This window comes from Molothrus ater, chromosome 2, assembly GCF_012460135.2.
Source record: "Molothrus ater isolate BHLD 08-10-18 breed brown headed cowbird chromosome 2, BPBGC_Mater_1.1, whole genome shotgun sequence".
NCBI lineage: Eukaryota > Metazoa > Chordata > Aves > Passeriformes > Icteridae > Molothrus > Molothrus ater.
The window spans coordinates 86,635,253-86,649,327 of record NC_050479.2 but is presented as its reverse complement, the minus strand read 5'-3'; positions in this window follow the sequence as shown (position 1 = coordinate 86,649,327).

The following is a 14,075-nucleotide window of genomic DNA, read 5'->3' as shown; positions in this document are numbered from 1 at the left end:
CAAAACAACTAAAAGAAAATACTTTCCACCCAAAAAGACTTGTTCAATGTGATGGTGAAAATACAACACCAGCCTTTTAAAATTTCCTTTTCTGAGAGTTTGGAAAGCTTGGCTAAAACTTATCTCCCAGGCAGTCTCCTAAGAGATCCTTTGAGGAAAATGTGTGGTGCCCCTGTCCTCTGCCATATAGCCTGTACTAGCCCTGAGGGAGCTGCAGGAGGGAAGCCAAGGGACCAGCCAGAAAAGATGAAGCTATGATTCTTTTTCTATAGCTAGTTACACTATTCTCATAGTGTAACTAGCCCCAGGCCATCTCTCACATGTCAAAGCAGAGGAGCAGAGGGCACTGTACTTCTTTGTCCATCCTTCATGCAAAGCAAATGTGCTTTTTTCAAACTCACCTCATAGTAGAAAGAAAGTCTACTATGGGTCTTTTGAACTCAATTTTTTTGTCCACTCCACTAAGACATCATTGCTTTAAGAGGCTCCAGGGACTCTGATCAGCAGAGCTTCTAATTTTCTGAGGTTTTTTAAACACCTAAAACACAGATCAGAAGAACATCATGGATTTAAGGGCTCTTGACCATCTCCTGGGATACAGAAGGGATGGCAAACATGGACCCACAGAGGGGGCTCTCCTGCTCCCTGCAGCCTCACACATTCAGCATCAAACGATTTTCAGGCTCACAGTTCTCTGCAGTGGAATATCAGAGCTTCTGGGTTGAGTTTCTGTCGACCCTTACCTTGCAGCACGTCTGGTCCTAAGTGGTCATCTTCACCCTTTGGATGCTGCAGACCTCCTGCAGGCCCACCAGGATCCAAGCTCATTGGAATCAGCTCCTGGGATTTTCCCAGACTCTCATCCATGCAGCTGACAGGTTCTTTTGACAGCCAGGTTTAGGGATTTGTCCCCAGGTAGACAGTTTTAGTGGAGTGCTTTGAGGAAACTGGTTTGCCATCTGTCTGTGTCTATCTGTGGCAGCTTAATGGAGAGTAATGATCTTCCATGAACGCTCTAAATGAAAGCCATTAACTGAACTGATGAGAGAAATTGAATTATTGTCTCACCCAATACTTCCAATTTACCTGCCACTTCATCTTCTCCAAGATGTGCTGAACATGAGCATAGTCTCTGTCAGTCACCAAGTTGCAGGCAGAGAGAGAAAGATCCCTCCTTGGCTCCCCAGGAAAGTAAAAGTGTGCCAGCAAAGTCCTTGGTCAAATGCTGACTTTTATAACTAACTTTCTGTCCTTTTAATCTGACCTCGTTTGAGGTTGATTTTTTCCCCTGGTGATCTGCACTGACAGCAAGTGTGTCTCCCCCAAACCAAGCCCACCCTTGCCTGAGGCAGAGACCACACAGTGGGTGCAATATCAATGGCCACAGAACCAGTGGGGGATTCATGCTGTTTTATCAGAGGCAGCCTGACACTTTTAGAGAGACCAAATTTAGTGACTGCACAAACATTAAGCATGGAGACATCAAGACAAACATGAATACGTGGCTTCCAGCATGCACATGAGCAGAAGATCCGAAGTTCTCCCAACATTCAGCATCCCCTTGGTTCACTGGCAGGCAGCATGGCAGACTGGAAAGTAGATTTGCCTGCAAACTTCCCAGTATGATGCAATATTTAACAAATTAACATCCCTAAAACTGGGGTACTTGCAAACCAGTTTGATTCCCAGGATACAGGGATGCCTTGTGAGCACTTACTGCAAAATGCAGAGGACTTAAAGCAAATCAGCAATATGTAAGAAGTCATATGTTTTCTTCTTACTCATCATGCATCCAACTATGGGCAAAGGGGACATTTTTGTCCTTGGTGATGTTTGATGAATTAGATTTAATCAGACAGGACATTGGTAGTGTTGTGCTAGCCCATCTATTATTCAGGTTTTGTTTCTGCTGGTCCCTAGATGGATTGGTGTGTCTCTCAGATGTTCTTCCCTGTTCATGTGATGTCTTTCTGTTTTCATGGTCGATAACCTTGTGCCTGATATGTGCAAATCTAATTATATTTTGGTCTAACAGAAAATGTCAGCTTGCATATACTTCCAAGAATGATGGATATCCTATCTCTGGAAATAGCAGAGCCACAAGTGGGAATTATCCATGGCTCTGAAGTTAACATAGTCTATTTGCAAAGTGGAATAGAAATAAAATAAAATATAATAATAAAATAAAATAAAATAAAATAAAATAAAATAAAATAAAATAAAATAAAATAAAATAAAATAAAATTCCCAAAGCACAACATGGCTTTATTCTTTTCTTCTGTAAAACTGCAGCAATAAATTGAAAATGGCAGTAAAGGTGGAGATAATAATGCATAGATGAGGTGTGTAGGGAACATGAAGAAAAAAATCTCTGGTATGGCTCCTACTGTTTTTTGCTCTGTGATCTTGGTGAGAGTTCATTTTAACCATCTCTCTTCTGTGCTGGCATTTTCCTGCCTCTTCGTCCTCATTATTCATTCTGAATTCATGCTGACCTTCTCCTGCTCCTCCCAAAAATGTGTGGATCCTCATCAGAAAAGACCACCAACCTTGAAATGTCATATTTTGCACTACTGCCTGTCTCCATCAGTTGTCTGTTATCTTAGCCCAACAAAGACCCTCAGTTGGGGTTGCTTGTATTCTTAAATCACACACAAATGTTTTTGCAAAACTGGGGGCTGAGGCCATCAGGAGATACAAGGGAGACACCCCAACACTATGGACACACGATGTTTTCAACAAGCTCTGCCTGCTTTCTCAAAAAGCATGCAGAGCTCCCTGAATACACAATTTTAAGTAGGTTTTATTTAGAATAACTGTGAATTTTTAAAATTTTGTTCTCTGTTTCTACAGATTTTCTGATACTGTGGTGGCTGGAAAGGCTCTTGGTGCTCATGTTGGAAAATGCACTATATATAAAATGGGATGTTGTTGACAAAACTTACAGATGACTGAAGCTCATCAACAGTAGCAAACAGCTGGTGTTAGTCAAGATGCAAATTAGTTTTCCATGTCAGGAAGGAAGGCACAAATAATCATCCCAAAACTCAGCAATAAAGACCTACTTCTGTCATTTAGGATTCCATACAGCTCCAGGACATAAAGCCTCCCGAACTTATGGGAATGCCTTGCTGCCAACAACAGCTCAGCTATGGTCTCTTTGGAGTCAGGATTCCTCGCATTGATTGCCGTGATTTTTTAGGATGGAGCTAAATCAGTAAAACCGAATGACTGGGGTCTATGGAGCATGACTCTTTCATCTGGTGGCTCAGGAGAACCTGTTCAATTTTCGCTGGCCCTTCTGGTTCGGATGCCATTGGAAGGCAGTGGCGGACCCTAATTATAGACACCTGTGAGTAATGCCTTTCACAGCTGTTGTGCTATAACGGGCAGGGAGAGGTTCAGGCAGCAGCCAGCATTTTCATGGGGTGCTGGGTCTCTGCCTGGTGCAGAGCCTGTGGGCTGAAGCTGCTCAGGCTGGGAATCAGGCAGCTCCTGGGGAAGCACATCCCACAGGGAAGGCCGGTGCTTGTAGGAAGACCAGCTGTACCTGGAATGAGAAGGTGGTCCTCATTCCCAAGGGAGGTTCATCCTACTGGAACACAACCACCACTGTCTCCAGAAGCGGCAGAAATATTGAGAGAAGAAATTGAGACTAGAGACAAGCCAGGAGACAGAGAGAAGAGTATTGCAAAAAGAAAAGACCCTGGGGGTTATCCCAGGGTAGTCTTCTTCTGTCACCATGGTCAGACTGTGAACTCCATGAGGCAGGATTGACAGGCGGCATCATATGGAGGGAGATACTCCCTCAGAATCAGTTTGGTGATGGTCCTAAGATATCTTGTGCCCTGTCTGCCCTCTGCATCTCTCTTTTTTGTCAGACTTTCTCTTCATTTGTCCTCACAGATGTCACACTTCAAACATATCTGGCTCTCTAGGGACTCTGGAAGTGGCAAATAAGTCTGTGGGGTTAGAAATAGGAGCCAGCTATAAATAGTGTGATAACAACCTGCAAATAAACCAAAGGGCCAAAGTGTAATGGCAGAGGGGCTGTCACCATGTGTGGGAGATGTTGCTTTCCCTGCTACTGGCAGTCTATGAACAGTGGCTGTGGACCATCCATGGAAAGCATCCAAGCTGCCATGTGTTCAGACAGGGAAGAATTCAAGCTCAGCCCCCATTCCTCACAGCCCCTGCTATTTCTAGCTCCCTTTCATGTGTGTCTGTGTGTGTGTGTTTTTAATAGATGCAATCTTTAAATAGTCATGACTGCAGCTGGTAGTTTTCAAATAAATTCTAGTGATGGACTGTGGTCCGACTGAGTGCTCTGGGGCAAGGTCTGGAGGGGCCCTTCTCACTATAGCCTTGGTCTAGGATCCAGCTGAATCAAAACCAAGACCATCAGGATACAGCCCTGAATTGTTTGGGCCGGGCTTTGTTTTGCATTGAGTGGCTGGTTACAAAGTTCTTCCAAATCTCTGCCCAGGCAGACAGCACATCACCTGGGTGAAGCACAGCCCTGTTCGTCGGGGCACCTGAGGAAACAAAGTTCATAGATAGAAAACAAATTTCAAACCAGATACAAAGTTCTGGACAGCACAGTGACTGCCTGGAGTCAATGGGCAAGGAACAGGATATAAAGCAGTGCAGAATTTGCCTACTGGCTTCAAACACATGTGATGGATTATAGTGCTTGGTGTGTTTTACAGTTTGGATGAGGAATGTCCAGTCCCCCAGCAGCTTTCACCTGGTTTTAACTGCCAGATACCATAAACCAAATGTTCTCTTGAAACCTTTGCCAGCAAAACCCAATCTGTTTTTAAGAGATCTGATCACATTTGTGCACTTGAATTTAAACTGGGCATGTTAAACAGACCAGATCTGAGTCTCTTCTCAGTTTCTGCAACTATAAAACAGGGACAAGAGAGAACAAAGACCATCAGCTCCTTGTAAGCAGAACTACTTTTCTGACTGACTGATCTGTGAGTCACAGGACCTGTCCACTTCCCCCTGTGACCATCTTCCAACATTTTGGTCAGCCACTGAAAATACATTTGAAGCAAAAAGCCAGATCATCCTCTCTTTTAGCTTTGCAAACTTGGTCATTGAGTGATACAGAAGCTGAACTAAAATATGGTTGCAGGCTTTAAAGGCTGCAAAATGTTGCAGCTGTTAAAAACATCTGCATGCTAGAAGGAGGAGGATCCAGTTTTCCTGGCCAGAGCATGATGCTGACTGGTCTCATTGCAAATGTTATTACATGAAATGCTGTCCAACGTGATGATGTGCTCAGCTCCCCGTGCATGAAGTGCACTGTGCATTGACTGATGCATCACCCTCCAGTACAACCAGTCTTGACAATTTCTAGAAGTAGGATTTGGACTAGAACAATATCCATAAACTGTGCAGGTGTAAGCTGCTTGGCTTGGTTTGGCTGTGTCCCTGCAGGGCTGATTCAACAGACTTGATTCAGAGCTGGGAGCTCACCATAAGGCAAATCTCCTTGCTAGGGTGGGGCAGGCACATATTTCTTACATGACAGCTATGCAAACACAGCACTCTGGTAATTCATAAAACAGGGATAATGCAAGAAGTCATGAAATTCTTAGCTTCTGGCAGAGATACTGGATGGCATCATGCTGTGTAACTTCATACAGCAAACCACGCCTTGGCCCGGCTTCCCTATGGGGAGAGTTTTTAAGGATGGTTAGCAGCCAGGGAAGGGCTCTGGGATTCAGCCTCTTTTCAGCATGAAGTCCATGACAGCAGACATGTACCTGTCCAGCTGCACATTTGTTTCCCCTCCGCAGGCAGAGACCTGATTCCCCAGTACACAAGGGTGATATGTGCCTGAGGCTATGATCAGCTCATTCCTGTTATGAAAAGCAATGAAAAGCGGGCGAAGGCAAGTCCTGTCAGTCCCCCCTCTCCCTCAAACAACCACCACCTAAAAAGAGTAGAAGTTTCCTTCACTTCTGGCAAAAGGATATCTTGGGTTTAACCACTGCTTCCTGAAAATTAACATGACTCACTTTCAGCAGTTTTCACTGATCACCTCAAATTTCCACAACACCTAAGTGCTTCACAGCATAGATTTTAGTGCAAATCCAAAGATGAGATCTGAACCCCTGCTGATCTCAGGAGAACTTCATAGCTCCTCAGAGCTCATTTGCTCAGGAACAGGCCCAGTGCATGTGAGACCTTTCCAGACAGATATTTGCTTCCATCTACAACACTCTCTGGCAACAAGGTCTGACCCATGAGACTGAAGGGGTTTGCAGCTCAGGAGCAGGATTGCCTGCCCTAAACACATAAAGGAGAATTATGGGCTGCCTTCTGAGTCACATCCTCAGCTGACCATGCTATGCCCATGTATCTTTGTGCATTCCCATGAGACCTTCTTGTCAACACAGATTGCAATTCTGAAGCCACCACAGATGAACCCTCCTCATCACCAGATTATCAATGCCTCAAGGAGCATGCAGATGTGGTGCTTAGGGACATGGCATAGTGGTGGACCTGGCAGTGTCTGGTTAGTGGTCAGACTGAATGGCCTTCTATGTCTTCTCCAACCTTGATGATACTGCCATTCTGATCCACCAGCTTCTGGGCAGCCCTGGCCCAAAACCCACACGGTACAGTGCTGTGCCATAGCATGAAAGAAAAATATCAGGGACATGGTCCAGCTGTAGAGCCCAAGTCCTGCTCTGATCTGGTTCTTCTTGTGTCCAGAGTACTCTGCATGGGCAGTGACTTCATCCCTGTTTCCAGACACCACATAGGTACATCCACAGACACTAATTAAGGTCTAAATCAGGAGAGGAGGGTAAAAGTCTTCTTTCTGGCAACCTTTAATCTCTTCATTCTCTGATTTCTTTTCAGTTAAATGGGGAATAAATCATCCTCCATTCCACTGGAGGACTGCAAGGGATTCATAAGGCAGCATGTGTAGGACATGGGAAAGCTTTCAGCAAGAAATCTTCCCCCACAGATCCCATAGAGCTGCACTCCTGTTTGCAGACACATGATGGGGAGCTGCTTTACTCTGCAGAAGTGGAGACATCAGGCCCCCAGCATGAGGTAGTGTTGGAGATCCTTGTGCTGAGCTAGCTCAGCCAGCTTTTCCTGGAGGAGAAGACCAGCTCCACTCAGTTAAATACCTCTTGCTACTTTATGCTTCAGAGATTTGAAAGCCCCCTCCACCAGGCTTCCCCCACCTCAGCCCCCGTGTTTCTGGGGGCCCCTCTAGTGTTCCATTAGGTTTCCTTTATCAGGGCCTCACCTACAAGGCAGGACCTTGTAGTGAAGTGACAGAGGGCAGCCAGTTCCAGTGGGACTCTTGTCTCAGGCTTTGTAAGAGCTGTTATTGTGAAAGCATTTCACAGGCCCACCAACACAAATATAAAGACCATTTAATGACTTATTACTTTTATCTGGGGGTGTGGATAAGGGAAATAAAGAAGAAAGTGCCTGGCTGAATTGGTGCCAGAGGGTTCAGGTGGGAATTTACTGTAGCAGCTCCCAAGATTGCCAATTGCCTATAACAATCTATTGTGTAGGAACACAGCCTCTGCCACAGAGGTGATTAAGGGTCCAGAGACAGAGGTAAAAGAGTGGTTGAATGAGCTAGAGAGGGAACAACAACTCCAGGTGGGCTCAAATCCACACAAGAAGCTTTTAGGGGAATTCTGTAGGAAATCAGGGCAGGTTATGGAGAGGAAGAGATTTCCATGCTCCCTCAGTGAACGCTTGGTCTGCAAAAAGTGTTAAGCAACTGCCTTTAAAACATAGGTCTGTTCCAACTGTAAAAAGCTGGGCAGCACAAAACCACCGCTGATTTTATTTTGGCAACATACAAGGAGCCAAAAGCTGTGAGTTCAGCTCTTGACTTTGGCTATGCCCTGGCTGTAGAGGAAGTTTAAGGCTCAGGATGGGGAATGTGGGATATAATTTGGAAAATCCATTTTGATGCTCAGAATTCCCTCTTCCAGCCCTGAAGTCTGTGGTCCTGCAGGTCACTGAGGACCGTGGTGTCCTCCCAGAGACAGAGCAGCAGGCAGAGGAGAATTATCTCCTAGCATGCAAAAAACAGCGCAGCTTTATTTCAAGGCAGCTCTTGCACTGAAGATTTTCAAGGGATAGAAAGTGGTAGTGTATGGACATTTCCAGGAAAACAAGCTTGTCTCTCCACAGTGATTCTTGAAACAGAGGTGGTTGATAGCTGTGAAATTATACTTACTTGCCTAAAAGCAAATATTAAATGCATTGGATGAGGCAAAGGAAAATACATTTATTTAATGCCTGCTTCCCCTCCCTTCACCAAAAAACCAAACCAGAACAAAACAAAAAACAAAAGCAAGCAAACAAACAAAAAGAAAACACTAACCAAAAACAACCAAAGAAAATACAACCAAAAAAACCACCCAAACAAGGAAAAAAGAGAGATGTTTCCTGAGACTTCATTTCATGCCTGGGAAGAGAAAAAACTTTAAAACAATCTTCCTGGGAGGTCCTGATGAAACAGGGCTGTCAGAGACAGCAGTCAGTTGCCCTTCTGATTTGAAATCCAGCTAATTAGCTCCGAAGCACAGTGCCTCAGATCTGAGCAGGGCAGGAAGCTGCTGAGTTTGCTATTTCCAGGCCTGTCAGCCTGTGCATTAAAAAAGAAATGATCTCCATGGGGCTGAGGGAGCAGAGGCCTTAATGAGGCACCCTGGGGAAATTTGGCAGAGCTGGAGAAGGGACTGACTGCCTTGATGGCAAAGCCCTCCTCACAAGCCTCCTGATGGGAGCCTGGACTACAGAGTGGTGCTGATTCCTTTTCCTGAGGCCCCTACAGGGATTCACAAAGGCTGGGACCAGGAGGCAACACTCAAAAAGAGGGGAAGATGTGCTCTGAAGGAGCACAGCTGCAGAGCCAGGGCACTGTCTTGTAGAAGCAGCCTCCTCCTGGCGTGCCAGGGCTTTGAGCTGCAAGAGGATGAGATGCCATGGCCTTCTAGGAAGGCAAAGTCATGCACAGGTGCTGTTCCTGTCTCTTGTGCCAGGCTTGGGTAGCATCAACTGCATTTGTAGGCCTTTCTCTGGAGGTATCTGGATGTGGCAATACCCCTGGGGCAAACCCCTGGATAGAGCCACAAATTCTGTTAAAAAGGGCCAGAAACCAGGACAAAACCTACATTAAGAAGTGTCAATACCCTTACCAGACTGTCTGCTGTGAGGTTGGCAGGACACAGCTAACTTGGAGTGAACTCTAGGGAGACAAAGCCTCATGGGGACACACCACCTCCAGGGGCAGGACATCTACCCACAGAGAGAGGACTGAGAGGCCATTTTTTATACAATACAAAAGAGAACCAAGCTGGAAATCAGGAACATAAATCCTAATTGAAGTTGAAATTTCTCCAGCATACAGTTTATCACATCTGATATAAAGAATTGCTTTTCATAAGGACTATTGCACTGGCATCACTGAACCTCAGAGGTTGTTATTCAAGCTCAGATGGTGGCTTAGCAGCTGTCAAACATGACTTCTTCAGCTAGGGTCCCAGGACTGATGCAGAGGTTCTCCAGATGTTTCATCAGTAAAAGTGGTGTCACTGCAGCTACACATCCCAATTTCCTAACAGGGTCAGGAAGCTATTGCTGTCTTTAAGCACTCAAGTTTTGAAGCTGCAGCATCCTGCAGTTTGCTGAGGGCTCCTACCCCATCCTGGAATGCAGGGGAGCCCAGGGGAGCTCTGTGCTGCTGTGTAGATGTGCTGCCTGTATCCAATGCAGCCATAGTAAAGTATTCCTGAGTTTGTGCAAACGGCAATGCATTTCAAACCAGGACAGAGTGGCAGGTGGCATCCTCCTTGATTTCTTATGTATGAGATCTTTTCCATGCCTGTTTCCTATTTGAAACACTCCCTAAATTTGGGCAAGGGATCATGCTGTTGAGCACAGGAGAAATGTTCCCTTTGCAACCATGTCTCACACTTGCAAACCATATGCTAGTTTGTTTACCTCTTAGCCCTAAAGGAAGAGATAAAATAGGGGAAAGGAAGAGAATATTGATTGTGAAAGTCCCTAAAGCAGTGTCCAGTAAGGAATGATTTCCACTTCAATGCCTCGCTGTAGAAATCTGAGCTCAAAGAAAGGGCTTAGCCAAAAGAAGCCGGAAGACAATATTATTCTGGTTATCTAACATTATGCTTCAGAGAGCACAAGGAGTTTACATGGGAGGGTGAGAAAGCTGTTTTTCACATGGCTGAGGATATTGCACAGCTCACCAGCTGCATCCTGGGAAGAGTGTCATCTTCCCAGTGAGCAGTTGCTATCTGAGAAGACAGGATTAACTGGAACAATGGTCTGGCTGGACCACTGGACTGTAAGAATTGGCTTTGTCTGAGTACCCATTCTCTTCCTTTGCCTTCCCCTTGAAAACATACATCAAGACAGATCACAGCTCTCTGTCCCAGCAAACAGAGAAGTGTGCTGCTGCTTGCCCTGAAAGATAGGGCACACACAGGAAGATGTCAAAAGTGATGGACATTGCTTCAGCTGGGTGTTTGCACTGCTGTGAAAAGTTGTGACACTTAGCACAGCTACTGAGCTGGATAAGGACAGAATCATTGAATGGTTTGGGTTGGAAGGGACCTTGAAGATGATCTAGTTCCAGCCCCACTGTCATGGGCAAGGCTGATCCCTATGTCTAAAAGCAATGAAGGGCACCCCTATGCTGGTATTGCAGGATGAACTCACCCTGCCATGATGGGCTTTTTATTAACAAAAAACCCTACACTTCAGATTCCACAATGCTTCTGGTGCAGTCAAATTCCCTCAGTCAGCAATGTTCTTTCATTCCTCTGCTTTGCCTTTTGCTGCAGAATTTTTCCCAGGAAAATTTAAATATATTCCTTGGATCTCTTGATTTCAATCATGTACAACAAGTTTGCATTCTCCTTTAACCTGTGTTTCTTTCTCTGCCATAAATTCAACCTTAAAAACTATTTCCAGGGTGTTCTACCCACCCCCATTCTCTGTTGTTTAGGATATCTTGTTCAGTTTCCATCTTGCTCCCTCTAGAAGTAATAATCTGTGTACACAGCACTGGTAGGGGATAAATATTGCTTGAAAGATTTCAAGGCTGAGCTTAAGGAAAACCTGTCAGGAGGGAACCTAACTTTTATAAAGCCAACTGCTTTAGCTTGAATGAAACAGAGGAATTCCCAGGCACATCAAACATTTGACCTGATGGTGGATGCAAATCCAGCCACCAGCACCACACTGCAGTGACAAACACAGACCTCACACAGCATGGAAGAAGTCCTGACCACAGTCTCTCATCTGGGGAGGTTGTTTTATAAAGTGTGTGCTATGCTGAATCTACTCTGGGGGTACATAAGGAAGAAAAGGAAGGGTGGAACTGCCTACAGCTCCTGGTACAAACTGAGACTGTATGCCCAATGTGCTCAAGGATGTCTGGATTGTTTTCACATTGTCCAGAAAAAGAAGGAACATGTGGAAAGAGGAGAAGGAAGGAAGAAGGGCTGGTGGACTTAGGGCATCCTCCATCATCCTTGATGAGCAGAAACTCACCCCTGATAAGGAGGTCTGTATGGGAACACAAGAATGGGAAGAATTATGACCTAAAGTACTTTAATGGGCCCATATTTTATGTTTATACTAAACCAAGCAATAGGCTACAATACTAAGTCTTTGAGGCAAGGCTATTGCATGTTCCTGATCCAGAAATGACACATCTGATCTGTTCTCCTAGTAAAGACTTGTGGAGCTTCAGTGATTTCCTTGGCTCTCTTATTCTTTACCTGTAATGTCTTGGGCTGCAGTCATGTAGCTTAAACAGCTGAAAACTTCTCCTTCTATCACTCTGGTTTTGGATAACATATGAATATCCAAGTGAGCTCCTAATCCTGGCACTCCCACAACCCCTAGTCCCCAAGTAACCCTATCCAAGCAGGTGACCTCCCACAACAGCCAAGTCTTGGGAGCATCTCTGCCTGCTCTTGCTCTCTGCAGCTGTTTTGCTACATGCTTTTGCATGATGGGCACATCTTGGACACCAGACTCCATCCAGTAGTGGATTAGCAGCAATTAAGCAGTGCTCATTGACCTAGTCCTAACTGGACCTCCCCTGAACTGAACGGGATCCACACTGGATCTTGCCTCTTCCCATTTGTGGGGCTAATTATTACCAGCTAAACAGCACTAGGCTTTCCCTTTTTCTCTTTGCCATGCTTGTTAGCATTGTTTCTTCCAGCAGCTTTTCATCTCAATGGAGGCAATTGTGCCTGGCTGACATTTTAATTCTTTCCAGCTGCATCTGAACAAAATGACACAAATTAAGTGGAAGGGCTTGGAGAAGAGGGGGAAGGAAGCTCCCAGCCCCCACAGTCTGTACTACAGCAAGGGTTTTGTGCTGAATGCAGCAGATGCTCAGAAGGTGCCACTGGTAGAGGCTTTGATTCCACGCTGGCAGTGTGGGCTAGTCCCAGGGATGCTCTGTGGCACCAGAACCTCTCTGGAGCTGTTCCCCTGAAAGTTGTGGTTGGGAAAATTAGAGGTAAAGGATTTGCCAAGTCTGCCAGCAGAGCAGTGGCACACATTTGCCCTTGCTTACAGAGAGATATCTTGATTTAGGGTCCCCTACACTCAAGTAAGTGAGATTGAGTGAGCTCCCAACACTCTGTGAAGGGTCTGCAGATGAACTCTGCTGGTTAAAGACAGATTTAGAACAGACTGTCAAGTTGCAGATTTCTTTAGCAAGACATGGAAATTCCAGCCATGAACAAAGACCTCTCTGGGTAAGATACAGCATTAATACCGAATAGAAAGTCTGCTTATACCCTGTAATTAGGAGAAGCATTAAAACAAGTGTATTTTAAAAATTGCTCTTGCGCGTCCTAGGTTGTTTTAGAGATACCCACATAGCTTGTTTCAGAATCTAAGCCCTTTAGCCTAAGTTAGAACACAAAGAGATATCAAAAGAAGAATTAAATGCAAAAAGTCTCTAGCAGTTAGTATGAACCACAGGGAACAGGATCAGACTAGTACAGTAAACCACCGAGCAACACAATCAGGCTGATGCTGAATTAAGCCAGCTCTGAAAAGAGAAGAGGAAACTGGAGATGTTTGCTTGCCACATTTCTGTTTTTGCAGCCTCATATTAGTGAGCAGGAACAGAGAAGGGTTTGGCCTTTTAGTGATTCCAGTGTGAGCACCAGGCTCACAGTCACAACTCAGCTCCCAGTTTCCAGGCAACAGGAGCCTTGCCTCCTTGCTTGCTGCTTGGACATATCCCCATCACTTTGGTCCTTCTTTACATCCAGGAAGGATGCATTTTTGACTCTTGGCTACTTTCTTTGTGCTACACATGGACAGATTTTCCAGGATCTCGCACTGCCTGATATTCATATTCCTTGGTTTCTGTTCACTTCAAGCATTTTAAATCCCAGCTCCTTCCTGAGGGCAAGCACTTTGTGCTATGGTCTGAAAGTGCAGTTATAACTGTTTTCAGAACTGATATGAGGCTTCCTGCCTCAGACATAGTAGCTACATACACTGGATAGTCCAAGGTCCAGACCATTCTGGCACACAACAAGAAGCAGGAGCTGGTGCAGGATGTGTAAGGAATTAGAGACCAGGGGGAGTCCTAAGTACCAGAGGGAAATCAGATGCAGGAGGTGAAGAAAGTAGGTGGAAGAGAAGTGATAGACACAAACAGTCCCCAGTGAGCTGATTGTTGTTACCTGAAATCCCTGTGATTTCTCTGTCCTGGCTTCCAAAAGAGTAGCACCACTGGGTACAGAGGGTGTACCCCAACATTTGATACCGGACCTAAGTGCCTACATGGGGAACTGAATAGCTCAAGGGTCATGTTACAGCCTGGGTCATCTCAGGGACCTTCCTGAAAGGTGGTTTTGATCTTAGCGATGTCAAATCAGTTTCTGGAGGCTCCGATTGCACTCCATTAACCACAAAATTATAGAATCAGAATAATTTACCTTGGAAAAGACCTCAAAGATCATCAAGCGTAACCATTAACCTACACTGCCAAGCCCACCTCCAAA